This window comes from Salmo trutta, chromosome 38, assembly GCF_901001165.1.
Source record: "Salmo trutta chromosome 38, fSalTru1.1, whole genome shotgun sequence".
Classification (NCBI taxonomy): Eukaryota; Metazoa; Chordata; class Actinopteri; order Salmoniformes; family Salmonidae; genus Salmo; species Salmo trutta.
In genome coordinates, this window is record NC_042994.1 from 28,042,790 (window position 1) to 28,057,575 (window position 14,786).

A 14,786-nucleotide genomic window follows, 5' to 3' on the forward strand; every position below is an offset into this window, starting at 1 on the left:
TCTGCCTCGTCAGCATCAGGATGTTGTTGAGGCTCCCCAGAGGATCCACGATAGTCATGTCTCTCTCCTGTGTGAATGACAACATCAGACAGACAGTCAACTTATGATCTTTTATTACAATCATAGGGTCTTACAAGAGGCATGAATATGTCTAAAAAGGGCCTAAAATGGCCACTTTCATGATTCTTTCAAAAATATTGTTTGTGACGTAAATGAAAAAGGTTCCTTCCACGAAATGGGTGCTTTTGCATCCCTTTGATATTTTAAGTAAAAATTATTCACCATTATTGCATTTTAAAAGCATGTTATATTAGAAGTGCACTTTAAATATAGACTACATGGAGAAATCAATAAATCAAATTTCCAAACATCTGAAACAACATATTCAAGTGTAGAACTTCAGTAGAATGCCCCTTAAAAACCCCACATTAGTTCAACAACTACATAGTTTGTGTCCCTGTTTTTAAGACAGTACTCACTGGTGGTAATCTGATATTCAGTCTCCTCTTTCACTCCCAAAACGTCTTCCTTCTTCACCTTTATTGAGAAATAACCGTTCAGAGAGGAAGACGATGCTTTCTCTTCTTTCACTATAACGTCCTCCTCTCCCTCCTTTTTCAGTCTGAAAGGTTCTTTCTCTTCTTTTACTTTAACACCCCCCTCCTCTTCTTCCACGACAACGTTCAGTCCCAGAGCTTCTTTCTCCGTCCAGCAGACATCCTCTTCTTTAGCAGGGGATGAGTAGTTTTGTGAACTCATGGTCAGGGATGTTAGCTAGTTCGTTAAAATTAGCGGCTAGGCTCAGTATCAATCTTTAACAAGTTTGCAAATTGAACAAGAAAATTGGGTTATAGTAAACCAGTTAATAGGCAGAAATGTGTTTAAAAACACCGAGATTAACTAATGTACATTAACATGGTCTAAAGCGTCAATCTTTCAGTTTTATGTTGGCTAGCAAGCTACCGAGGTGGTTGAAAGAGTAGCCGCGCCTTGTTGTTCCTGAAGAAGCGTCCCGTCCAGTTCATTATACGTCACGCAAGAAGCATCACATGAAAGACGCACATCGTCATCTGATGACTGGAGTGGGTAACGCAGTTTGGAAACAATAGTTACTACACTTTTTGTATTGGAAAGAACGTCATAATAATTTAACAATAAGCTGATATATTTTCTCTTACGTCTTACAAATAATACTTTCCTGTACACAGACGTAGAAGCTTAATATGAATATGTGCTAATACACATTTGCTCTGTTCATTTTTCACATTCGTTTTTATCTAGATGTGACCATACAATTCCCTTAAAGCCACGCTCGATAAGATACAAATCATCCTGTAAACAATAGAGCAAATGCATCACATGCAAATAGCACTTGATTATCTGTAGTGGTATGCACTGAATAGACAAAACATTAAGAACACCTGCTACTTCCATGACATAGACTGACTAGGTGAATCCAGGCTAAAGCTATGATCCCTAATTGATGTCACAAGTTAAATCCACTTCAATCAGTGTAGATGAAGGGGGGAGACAGGTTAAATAAGGATTTTTAAGCCGTGAGACATGGATTGTGCATGTGTGCCATTCAGATGGTGAAGACAAAATACGTAAGTGTTTTTGAACAGGGTATGGTAGTAGTTGCCAGGCGCACCAGTTTGTGTCAAGAACTGCAACGCTACAGTTTTTCAGCTCAACCGTTTCCCATGTGTACCAAGAATGGTCCACCACTCTAACAGTGGCGGTCAGTGCCGTTTAAGATGAGGGAGGACCATTTTGTTTTTCATGAGCATGGCTTTATTTATACCTCACCATATTAGATGACTGTCATTCATATTACATTCACCCTGTTCAATGTAACAGCGATAGGTTTAGACCACTACATGATTCTCAAATTGTACTTATTATTTGGTGACGTGATTATATTTAGTATAGATTTATCTAAAAAGGAATAAACGTTTTAAATGTTTTAAAATTTGTATTTTTCTGAAAATCACTGAGGAGCATGGTCCTCCCCTTCCTCCTCTGAGGAGCCTCCACTGAACCCGAAGGACATCCAGCCAACTTGACACAATTGTGGGAAGCATTGAAGACAATGGGCCAGCATCCCTGTGGAACGCTTTCGACACCTTGTAGAGTCCATGCCCCGACGAATTGAGGCTGTTCTGAAGAGAAAAGGGGAGGGTCCAATTCCATATTAGGAAGTTGTTCCAAATATTTGGTATAATCAGTGGATATAGCTGCCGTTTAGCAGACACTTTTATTCAAAGGGTTTTGCAGTCATGCGTGCAAACACTTAACATATGGGTGGTCCCAGGAATCAAACCCACTACCCTGGTTTAACAAGCACCATACTCTACCAACTGAGCTACAGGACCACAAGGAATGATCAAGGAAGGATGGAGATTTTTTTTTTTAAAACACACACACACACACACACACACAGCCTGAGTTTGAAAAATACAATTTAATCAAAGAGCGTAACATTGAAAATGATATACTCCATATTCAGTTCAAATCAAATGTTATTTGGCACATGTACCGAATACAACAGGTGCAGATCTTACCGTGAAATGCTCACTTACAAGCCCTTAACCAACAATGCAGTGGAGAAGAATTTGTTAAAAAATATTTACTAAATAACAAAAAAAAGTAACATAATAACAATAACAAGGCTATATACAGGAGGCACCGGTACAGAGTCAATGTACTGAGGTACAGCTTAGGAGCAAGTGTTGAAATAATAAACATACAGCTTTATACAGTTTGATTTAATGTGGCATGACCAAAAGCACAATTCTATTTTTATAAAAAAATATGAGACAAGTGTACGAGCAGAATCTGTGTTCTCTCATGAACTTTAAGTAGCCTATATTTGATGTGATATATTCCTTTCGAGACAGGATTGTAATACGACACAGATCTGGGGAATTGTACCAAAACATTTCCGCAGCATTGAAGGTCCCCATCATTCTTAAATGAAAGAAGTTTGAAACCACAAAGACCCTTCCTAGTGCTGGCTGCCCGGCCAAACTGAACAATCGGGGGAGAAGGGACTTGGTTAGGGAGGTGACCAAGAACCCAATGGTGACAGAGCTCCAGAGTTCCTCTGTGGAGATGGGAGAACCTTCCAGAAGGACAACCATCTCTGCAGCACTCCACCAATCAGGCCTTTATGGCAGAGCGGCCAGACGGAAGCCACTCCTCAGTAAAAGGCACATGACAGCCCGGTTGGAGTTTACCAAAAGGCACTTAAAGGACTGTCAGACCATGAGAAACAAAATTCTCTGGTCTGATGAAACCAAAACTGAACTCTTTGGCCTGAATGCCAAGTGTCACGTCTGGAGGAAACCTGGCACCATCCCTACGGTGAAGCATGGTGGTGACAACATGCTGTGGGGATGTTTTTCAGGGGCAGGGACTTGGAGACTAGTCAGGATCGAGGGAAAGATGAAGAGCAAATGTATTTTTAGTCCCCGCAGGAGGCCCTTTGCCTTTTAGTAGCCCGACATTGTAAATAAGAATTTGTTCTTAACTGACTTGCCTAGTTAAATAAAGGTTAAATAAAAAAAATATAAAATGGAAACAAAGTACAGCGAAATCATTGATGAAAACCTGCTCCAGAGCACTGGGGCAAAGGTTCACCTTGGGGCAAAGGTTCACCTTCCAACAGGACAACAACCCTGAGCACACAGCCAAGACAAGCAGAAGTGGCTTCAGGACAAGTCTCTGAATGTCCTTGAGTGGCCCAGCCAGAGACCAGATTTGAACCAGATTGAACATCTCTGGAGAGACCTGAAAATAGGTGTGCAGCGACGCTCCCCATCCAACCTGAGAGAGCTTGAGAGGATCTGTGGAGAAGAATGGGAGAAACTCCCCAAATACAGGTGTGCCAAGCTTGTAGCGTCATACCCAAGAATACTCAAGGATGTAATCGCTGCCAAGGTTGCTTCAACAAAGTACTGAGTAAAGGGTCTGAATACTTATGTAAATGTTTATATTTCAGTTTTTCATTTAAAAATAAATTCATCACCGTCCCTGGAGTGTCTTGACTGTCAGATCTTCATTCATACAGCTTTCATCATCGTCCCTGGAGTGTCTTCACTGTCAGATCTTCATTCATACAGCTTTCATCACCGTCCCTGGAGTGTCTTCACTGTCTGATCTTCATTCATACAGCCTTCATCACCGTCCCTGGAGTGTCTTCACTGTCTGATCTTCATTCATACAGCCTTCATGACCGTCCCTGGAGTGTCTTCGCTGCACACCAGACAAGTCCTAAAGAGTTGCAGAAGCTGTGATTGAAACACTATGTACTTCATCTCCTCGTTAGGAGCAGAGTTTGAGACTCTCTGAAATTATCAAGGTAAGACCCAGGTGCAGACAGTTTCGAAATTACGTTTATTATTCGAACATGGGCAGGCAAAAGGACAGGTCCAGGGCAGGCAGAGGTCAGTACTCCAGATAGGTGGGGCAAAGGTACAGGACGGCAGGCAGGCTCAAGGGTCAGGCAGAATGGTCAACGCCGGGGAAATTAGGAAACAGGAACAATGAAGAGACCGGAGCAGAGGGAAAAACACTGGTAGACTTGACGAAACAAAATGAACTGGCAAAAGACAGAACACAGGTATGAATACACAGGGGATAATGGGCGACACCTGGAGAGGGGTGGAGACAACCACAAAGACAGGTGAAACAGATCAGGGTGTGACAGCAATACATCAACAGCACAAAGTTAGTGTTACTATGTCCAGTAATGTGTAACCAATAAGACACCTGTCCCATTCTACTTGTCTATTATCTTTGTTTAGAAATAGTCATTTGTGATGACTTACTGATGCTTCTATTGTGCCGTCTCAATGAAGAGAGCTGTGTGACCATGTGACACCATCCTTGATGTGGGAAAGAGGGTTGGACAGGCACATCCTGTTCCTGTTAAAACCTGTTATGGACAGGAGTTCCGCTAGCGGACCTAGCCAACAGCCAATGGAATAGCAGGGCGCGAAATACAAAACAACAAAAATATCATAATTGAATTCTCAAACAATCAACTATTTTACACCATTTTAAAGAAAAACTTCTCGTTAATCCAACCACATTGTCCGATTTCAAAAAGGCTTTACGGCGAAAGCATAACATTAGATTATGTTAGGACATCAACTTGACAAGAAAACCACACAGCCATTTTCCAAGCAAGGAGAGGCATTGCAAAAACCAGAAATACAGCTAAAATTAATCACTAACCTTTAACGATGTTCATCACAATACATGTATGTTTTGTTCGATAAAGTTCATATTTATATTAAAAAAAAAACATTTTAAGTTGGGGCGTGATGTTCAGAAAATGTATTGCCTCCAAAACTGCCGGTGAATGAGCACATCAATTTACAAAAATACTCATCATAAACTTTGATAAACTTTACAACAGTTATTGAAAGAATTATAGATACACTTCTCCTTAATGCAACCGCTGTGTCAGATTTCAAAATAGCTTTACGGTAAAAGCACATTTTTCAATATTCTGAGTACAGAGCTCAGCCATCAAAGCAAGCTATACAGTTACGCGCCAAGTTCTGGAGTCAACTAAACTCAGAAATAGTATTATAAATCTTCACTTACCTTTGCTGATTTTCATCGGAATGCACTCCCAGGACTCCCACTCCACAAGATATGTTAGTTTTGTTCGATAAACTCCATATTTATGTCCAAATACCTCCTTTTGTTCGCGCGTTCCGATCACTATCCAAAGGCAAAATGCGTGAGCGCAAAACCAGAGACGAAAAGTCAAAATGTTCCATTACCGTTTGTAGAAACATGTCAAACGATGTTTACAATCAATCCTTAGAGTCTTTTTAACATAAATATTCAATAATATTCCAACCAGACAATAGCGTATTCATTACAGAGGAAAAAGAAGGAACGGCGCGCCTGCGTACTTGCGCAGTAAACAACTCCTTGATCTCAGGCAGTCCACTGGTTGACTGGGCTCTTATTCTCTGCCCAGTAACAGTAGAAGCATGAAACAAGGTTCTAAAGACTGTTGACATCTAGTGGAAGCCTTAGGAAGTGCAATATGACCCCACAGACACTGTAGTTTGGATAGGGATTCAAATGATAAACTACAACCCTCAGATTTCCCACTTCCTGGTTGGATTGTTCTCAGGTTTTTGCCTGCCATATGAGTTCTGTTATACTCACAGACATCATTCAAACAGTTTTAGAAACTTCAGTGTTTTCTATCCAATTCTACTAATAATATGCACATATTTGACTCCTGGCCCCGAGTAGCAGGCAGTTTACTCTGGGCATGCTTTTCATCCGAACGTGAAAATACTGCCCCCTATCCCTAACAGGTTTTAAGACACCTGACCAGCTGAGTGCAGGTGGGCTCTCCTGTCAACCTAAGGCTCCTACCATTGACAGATTTTTCACCTAGTGTTACGTACGCGTCTTGGAAGAGGGAACGCAACCCCCTGCTACAACGCAACTCCCAGTGGAGTGAAAGCGGTATGGGATTGTAGGTGCGAATAAGGTTGACAAAGGCAGAGAATTTACTGTTTACTGAGAATGTATTGCTTCCTTCACACGGCAATTTGGGGAAAATGGGCTGAACGGAACCAAAGCAAAGAAAGTAAATGTCAAAGCCCCCTCTCATACCTTACCTGCCTACCCACTACTTACCTAACTTAGCACCACCTGGTGCGCTAACCAAAATACAAGGGGTGGTCCGCCCAGGTCTTACCTAGTGTGCATAGACAGTAAATACAACGGGTTATGTATGCCCACAGGCCTCTTGCCTAAGCACTCCCTAGGTGCCTTCCCCTTCCCCCCTGGGAACAAATGAAACAGAATAATACAAACGTAATTAAACAATTTCAAGAATCAAAAACACTGCATCCTATTGGCACACGGATACCTCAGGTCAGCGGCTACAAAATACTTAACAAAAACCTGTCTCTGAGCAACAACCAACACAGGACATATGAATCAGCTCTCTTCTAACAAAGGAACACTTGCTTTTCTAGCTTCAGAAGGAGTCGGTAATTGAAGACAGCTGTTTCTGACGAAAGGGCGGGGTCAGCTCCAATCATCAATCGGGCCGACCAATCAGCTGCTTAGAGGAATCCAGGAAGCCATTTCCTGAAATACAAACCCATAACACAGAAACTGGGGAATGTAACACCAAGTCGTCTCTGGGATTGAAACCAGAGACCTTTCGGTTACTGGCCCAACACTCTTAACTGCTAGGCTACCTGCAGCAGGAGGCCCATGTTGACAGGAGAGCCCACTTTTATTTTTCCCTCATTATGTACATTCATATTGGTCAACAGTCAACCTATTGTGTGTATTGAACATTCATATTGGACAGCCTTACCTATAGAGTAGCACCACCACCCATCAGCCCATTCTCTTCTTGACTTCAACACTGCAGTGTATTGTTGGTATAGGAGTTTATGATTAACAATCCTATTTAATTCAAGCCACACTAAGATGTCACCATACTATTCCTTTAAAGCCCCTCTGTCAGATATAAATCATCAGAGTGGGAAACCAACTGAAATGGAAACAATGGAGCAAATGTATCACTATCAGAGGGGTGTATTATGACATCAGATAGAACTACTCAAACATTCCAAATATCACTTGATTATCAGAGGGGTGTATTATGACATCATATAGAACGACTCAGACATTCCAAATATCACTTGATTATCAGAGGGGCTATTATGACATCATATAGAACTACTCAGACATTCCAAATCAGGCTTCATCCAAATCATGAAGGTGGATATTGATCCAACCATTTCAAAAGTAATGACCAGGCTGATGGAAACAGGATTTGCCTGTACACTTTTATAAATGCCGACAGAAGATTTGTTAGTTTGTTTGACATGGTCGGGTCATTTTGTGTCAGTAAAAATGTATGAGCGAGAAAAGGCGGTGGAAACTCCTTTATGCGCAAATATTTATATAATAACCATCACATCGAAGTTAACTTTGAGTCACACGATGATATGTTGATTGGTCCTCCCACTGTGACTTGGGAACCCATGCAGTTTATTAGGCTACTGATGAAATAAATTATGAACTTCACAGGGTGGTGAAAGTGCAGGTGATGAGCTTGATGCTCCTTTCCAATACATTTTGATGGTCCTATTCTGGTGACATGATGATCGATGATTGGTTGCCATTTGACAAATAAAATAATATCTCTCTTATCCATACTAATCTCATCATGTAGGTAGCCTACCCGCACTGTATCTGTGAGCTGCTGGCTACATTCAAAGAGCATGTTTGCTATTTCACGCAACAGTTTTTTAAAACCATCAGAGTTGAAAATGTGATGGAAACCCATTTAACTCGTTTTTTTAAATTCGGTACATGGGAATTTAACAGCAAACGTAATTTTTTTGTGCACCACGTCAGCCTTTTATCCACAATAAGTTTGATGGAAACATTTCGGGTGGGAAAATGTGTATATTGTTTTAAGCAGATTTGAGAATATTCACATGAAAATCTGTCGCAAATTGCATGGAAACTTAGCTACTGAGGTGAATATTGATCCATAAATAAAAATACCTGATTTTTTAAATGTATTTTTTATTTCACCTTTATTTAACCAGGTAGGCTAGTTGAGAACAAGTTCTCATTTACAACTGCGACCTAGCCAAGATAAAGCACAGCAGTTCGACACATACAACAACACAGTTACACATGGAATAAACAAACATAGAGCTAATAATACAGTAGGAAAAAAAGCCTATATACATTGTGTGCAAATGAGGTAAGATAAGGGAGGTAAGGCAATAAACAGGCCATGGTGGCGAAGTAATTACAATATAGTAATTAAACACTGGATGAATGTGCAAGTAGAGATACTGGGGTGCAAAGGAGCAAGATAAATAAATAAATACAGTATGGGATGAGGTAGTTGGATGGGCTGTTTACAGATGGGCTATGTTCAGGTGCAGTGATCTGTGAGCTGCTCTGATAGCTGGTGCTTAAAGCTAGCGAGGGAGATATAAGTCGCAGTGGTGGGTAGTATATGGGGCTTTGGTGACAAATGTTGATGTTGATGGCTTTTCACAAATCCAATCAGTTTTGTACATTGATCTATCATCATCACATGGATTTGTTTTGTTGAAATGATGTGGACCTCTTCATTGAGACAATGATGAAACAGCAATCCGTGATCGAGTTGTGGTGGATATTATAAAATAAGGATCTGCTGGAGTCCAAGTCAAACCAAGATTCTTTATTTCTGAGCTCAGAGAGAATAACAGAGTTACGCAGTGTAGACAGTCTGAATTCCTGAAGCATTGGGTGACGAGCACATATCTTTATAGATTCCTGTTCCTGGCAGGACTTTATTTATACAAGGATGCAGGTTTGCAACGCAGGATGATACTCCCAGGAACAGATTATAATAGGACAGTTTCACAAGGTTAGTCACATACTCAGTTATGTGGACACATACAATTAACATTTTCCATTACAGAGTCTGTGAACATTTTCATTTAATTAAATTATCAGTGGGCCAACAATGGGAATGTCAACAATGGAGCAAATGCATCACATCCAAGTATCACTTGATTATCTGTAGTGCTGGAGGAATGACACACCCAGATAAACACACACACAGAGATTAAAAAAGGACGATTTAAACACAAGGAATCTGATCTACTCTATATTCAAACTGACATACTCAATATTCAATTCATGTTTTATAATAAAACTTTAAATATATGTTTAAGAATACTTTGTACAATTCAATATGGTATAAACAGTAAACACATTCTCAGTCAACAATATAAGTAAATAGGAGCACCGTGTATGTTCTCTGTGATGGGAAATAAGTTCACACACTAGGAGAAGTAATTGTTCTCCCCTGTGTGCAGTCTCATGTGTTGTTTCAGCTTTCTGAACTGGTTAAAACGCTTTCCACACTGGGAGCAGTGGTAAGACATCTCCCCTGTGTGCATTCGCTCATGAACTTTCAGGTTTCCTAACTGAATGAAGCGCTTTCCACACTGGGCGCAATGGTATGGCTTCTCCCTTGTGTGTATTTGCTCATGAACTTTGAGGGTGTCTAACCGCTTGAAACTCTTTCCACACTGGAAGCAATGGAAAGGCTTTTCCCCGTGTGGATTCTCGCATGACTTTTAAGTGACTGTGATGAGTAATATGTCTTCCCACAGTCAGCGCATTTGTAAGGCTTCTCCCCTGTGTGCAGTCTCATGTGTTCTTTTAGGCTTCCTAATTGGGTAAAACGCTTTCCACACTGGGAGCAGTGGTAAGGCTTTTCCCCTGTGTGTATTCTCTCATGTCGTTTCAGGTCCCCTAAATGGTTAAAACTCTTTCCACACTGGGAGCAGTGGTACGGCTTCTCCCCTGTGTGTATTCTCTCATGTCGTTTCAGGTCCCCTAACTGGTTAAAACACTTTCCACACTGGGAGCAATGGTAAGGCTTCTCCCCTGTGTGTATTCTCTTGTGTTGGTTCAGGTGTCCTTTCTGGTTAAAACACTTTCCACACTGGGAGCAGTGGTAAGGCTTCTCCCCTGTGTGTATTTTCGCGTGTTGGTTCAGGTGTCCTTTCTGGTTAAAACTCTTACCACACTGGGAGCACTGGTGTCGTCTTGCTGGTCTGGACGTTCCTGGCTCTGGTTCCTCTGAGTCTGGTCTTTCTCCTGCCAAAGACAGTGTGTTTTTTAAAATAGAGACCTGAATGAAACCTCTACGTGATAAAACGACCTTGCTACGAGGGTTAATCCTAATCAGATCCCTCAATAACCTGAGGCCAGTTTTAACAATTTTGGTGTGATTTTAAAACAAATGTTGTGGAGCTTCCGCCTTATCTCAACTCACAGGTTACCATAGCAGCACCCACCCATAGCACGCGCTCCAGCAGGTATATCTCACTGGTCACCCCCAAAGCCAATTCTTCCTTCGGCCACCTCTCCTTCCAGTTCTCTGCTGCCAAAGACTGGAACGAACTGCAAAAAATCACTAAAGCTGGAGACTCTTACCTCCCTCACTAGCTTTAAGCACCAGCTATTAGAGCAGCTCACAGATCACTGCACCTGTACATAGCTCATCTGTAAATAGGCCATCCAATCTACCTCATCCCCATACTGTATTATTTATTTATCTTGCTTCTTTGCAGCCCAGTATCCCTACTTGCACATTCATCTTCTGCACATTCTACCATGCCAGTGTTTAATTACTATATTGAAATTACTTCGCCACCATGGCCTATTTATTGCCTTACCGCTCTTATCCTACCTCATTTGCACGTGCTGAATATAGATTTTTCTACTGTATTATTGATTGTATGTTTGTTTATTCCATGTGTAACTGTGTTGTTGTATGTGTCGAACTGCTTTGCTTTATCTTGGTCAGGTCGCAGTTGCAAATGAGAACTTTCCTGAGGGGGAATAGGCTTTGTCGTGCCCTCTTCACAACTGTCTTGGTTTGTTTGGACCATTCAAGTTTGTTGTTGATGTGAAAGCAGCAGCTCTACCCTTTAGCTCAGTGCGAATGTTGCTTGTAATTCATGGCTTCTGGTTGGGGTATGTACGTACAGTCACTGTGGGGACGACGTCCTCGATGCACTTATTGATAAAGCCAGTGACGGATGTGGTGTATTCCTCAATGCCATTGGAAGAATCCCGGAACATGTTCCAGTCTGTGATAGCAACACAGTCCTGTAGTTTAGCATCTGCTTCATCTGACCACTTTTTTATAGAACGAGTCACTGGTGCTTCCTGCTTTCATTTTTGCTTGTAAGCAGGAATCAGGAGGATAGAGTTGTGGTCGGATTTACCAAATGGAGGGCGAGGGAGAGCTTTGTACGCGTCTCTGTGTGTGGAGTACAGGTGATCTAGAATATTTTTCCCTCTGGTTGCACATTTAACATGTTGATAGAAATTTGGTAGAACTGATTTAAGTTCCCCTGTATTAAAGTCTCCGGCCACAAGGAGTGCCACCTCTGGGTGAGTGGTTTCCTGTTTGCTTATTTCCTTATACAGCTGAGTGAGTGCGGTCTTAGAGTCAGCATCTGTTTGTGGTGGTAAATATACAGCCACAAAAAGTATAGCTGAGAACTCTCTAGGCAAGTAGTGTGGCCTGCAATTTATCACAATATACTCTACTTCAGGCGAGCAAAATCTAGACACTTCCTTAGATTTCATGCACCAGCTGTTGTTTACAAATATGCACAGACCGCCCCCCCCTCGTCTTACCGGAGTGTGCGGTTCTATCCTGCCGGTGCATCGTGTATCCCGCTAGCTGAATATCCATGTCGTCATTCAGCCGATTCCGTGAAACATAGGATATTACAGTTTTTGATGTCCCGTTGGTAGGATATTCGTTATCATAACTCGTCTCATTTATTGTTCAATGATTGCACATTGGCGAGTAGTATTGACAGTAACGGCAGCTTTCCCAGTCACCTTCTCCGGGTCCTGACCAGTAATCCGGCTCTTTGTCCTCTATACCTGCATCACTTCCTCTTGCAAATAACAGGGATGTCGGCCCTGTGGGGTGTTTGGTGAACGTCTTGTGCGTCGCCCTTGTTGTAGAAAAAATCTTTGTCTAATCCGAGGTGAGTGATCGCTGTCCTGATATCCATAAGCTCTTTTTTGCCGTAAGATACGGTTTGCCCTAAGATACGGTTGCAGAAATATATCTGTAGATCAGATGTTAATGAAGCAATATATACAAATTGTCTTGAGTTATGTTTGCCTGTTCTAGAGTCTTGTAAAGATAGGGGGATGACTGGTATAGGCAATGTAACAATGTTTTGAGAAAATGTTTTTGTAATCGGATCATCTTGAAACTCTCCCTCTAAACCTAACTTTCATCAAGGTTTTATATGGTCTATTGGTTTCTCTCTTTTCATTGGCAGAATCCTTTTTCAATGTTATGATATTCATAACATCCATATCCACCAGTCTATCTTCCTGTCAACTAACAGAACTCTGCTGGTGTCCTGGTAACAGATACCAGATCTATTGTATTTGTTCTAACTAACCTACAGCACTTACTTTGAGTCAAATCTGATCCTTTCTTCTCTTCTCCTCCTCTCACAGTTCCACTCAGCCCCGTTGTTTTCCTGCAGTCCACCAGCAGCACAGACAACCTCTTCATACCCAGCAGTAAGGTGCTACCGGGAGAGGCATGACACAGGGACTCCGGGAGGGAGGAAGGGCTAGCGTTGTCCTGGTAACCATAAAGAGGGCACACAGACACATATCATTATGGATGCTGATGTCACTGTTGACATAAAGTGCTTTACAGAAACCCAGCCCAGACCCTGATAGAGCAAGCTGTATGCTAGACCAGACCAAGCTGTACCATCTGGTGTTCTGATCTGGAGAGACTCTTCTCTGCCTCGTCAGCATCAGGATGTTGTTGAGGCTCCCCAGAGGATCCACAATAGTCATGTCTCTCTCCTGTGTGAATGAGAACATCAAACAGATGGTCAACTTATGATCTTCTATTGCAATCAGAGGGTCTTACAGGAGGCCAGGTCTAAAAAGGGCCTAAAAAGGCCACTTCCATCATGATTTTATAAAATATTGTTTGTGATGCAAATGCAAAAGGGTCCTTCCATAAAATGGGTTCCTTTTTGCATCCCTTTGATATTTTAAGTATCAATTATTTACCATTACTGAAATTTAAAATCATGTTGTATTAGAAGAAGTGCACTTTAAATATAGACAACATGGAGAATTCAATAAATAACATTTAAAAGTCCCAAACATATGAAACAATATATTCAAGTGTAGAACTTCAGTAGAATGCCCCTTAAAAACCCCACAATAGTTCAACAACTGCATAGTTTGTGCCCCTGTTTTTAAGACAGTACTCACTGGTGGTAATCTGATATTCAGTCTCCTCCTCTTTCACTCCCAAAACGTCTTCCTTCTTCACCTTTACTGAGAAATAACCGTTCAGAGAGGATGCTTTCTCTCCTTTCACTATAACAGCCTCCTCTTCCTCCTTTTTCAGTCTGAAAGGTTCTTTCTCTTCTTTTACTATAACAGCCTCCTCTTCTACTTCCACGACAACGTTCAGCGCCAGAGCTTCTTTCTCCGTCCAGCAGATATCCTCTTCTTTAGCAGGGGATGAGTAGTTTTGTGAGCTCATGGTCAGGGATGCTAGCTAGCTAGTTAGCATTAGCGACTAGCCTAGTGCTAGGCTCAGTATCAATCTTTAACAAGTTTGCAAATTGAACAAGCAAATTAGGTTAAACAGTTGATACGTCAACAGAAATGTGCTTAAAACACTGAGATTAGCTAATGTACACAAACATGGTCTAAAGCATCAATCTTTCAGTTTTATGTTGGCTAGCAAGCTACCGAGGTGGTTGAAAGAGTAGCCGCGCCTTGTTGTTCCTGAAGAAGCGTCCCGTCCAGTTCATTATACGTCACGCAAGAAGCATCACATGAAAGACGCACATCGTCATCTGATGACTGGAGTGGGTAACGCAGTTTGGAAACAATAGTTACTACACTTTTTGTATTGAAAGAACGTCATAATAACTTAACGATAAGCTGATATATTTTCTATTACGTCTTACAAATAATAATTTCCTGTACACAGACGTAGAAGCTTAATATGAATATGTAGATGATGAATAAATACTTCCATGAATAGGTAGTGTGTTAATACACATTTGCTCTGTTCATTTTTCACATTCGTTTTTATCTAGATGTGACCATACTATTCCCTTAAAGCCACGCTCTATAAGATACCAATCATCCTGTAAACAATAGAGCAAATG

General features: G+C 41.3%; 1 pseudogene; it reads right to left on the reverse strand.

Annotated features, from left to right (window-relative positions):
* Positions 1–9,238: 9,238 nt before the first annotated feature.
* LOC115178221 (gastrula zinc finger protein XlCGF17.1-like) lies at positions 9,239–13,382 on the reverse strand (annotated as a pseudogene).
* Positions 13,383–14,786: the final 1,404 nt, after the last annotated feature.